Below are 329 nucleotides of genomic sequence, written 5' to 3' on the forward strand. Positions count from 1 at the left end.
TTTTTTTGTTTTATTGAGTTTTCCCAATACTTTGGGCAATATAGTGTATGTTTGTTGCGGTACGAACCTCGTATTCTTTCATAGGGCCCAAAATTGCTAGCGGCGCCCCTGGTGCAGTTGATCGTTTTATTTCAGTGAACTAGCCAAGTTTATCGTTTTATTTTTGCATGTTTACTTGAAACTTGGAAGTAAAATCGCTCGTTTAGACACTTGATAATGCAAAAATAAAACGATAAACCTTTACTTGGCTAGTTAACTGAACTAAAACGATCAACTGCACTTACCTCTGCTAAATCATAACTTGAACGGTGGTCTCGCGCTGATGACGT

This window comes from Sinocyclocheilus rhinocerous, unplaced genomic scaffold (genome assembly GCF_001515625.1).
Source record: "Sinocyclocheilus rhinocerous isolate Xijiao unplaced genomic scaffold, SAMN03320098_v1.1 scaffold828, whole genome shotgun sequence".
Taxonomy (NCBI): Eukaryota; Metazoa; Chordata; class Actinopteri; order Cypriniformes; family Cyprinidae; genus Sinocyclocheilus; species Sinocyclocheilus rhinocerous.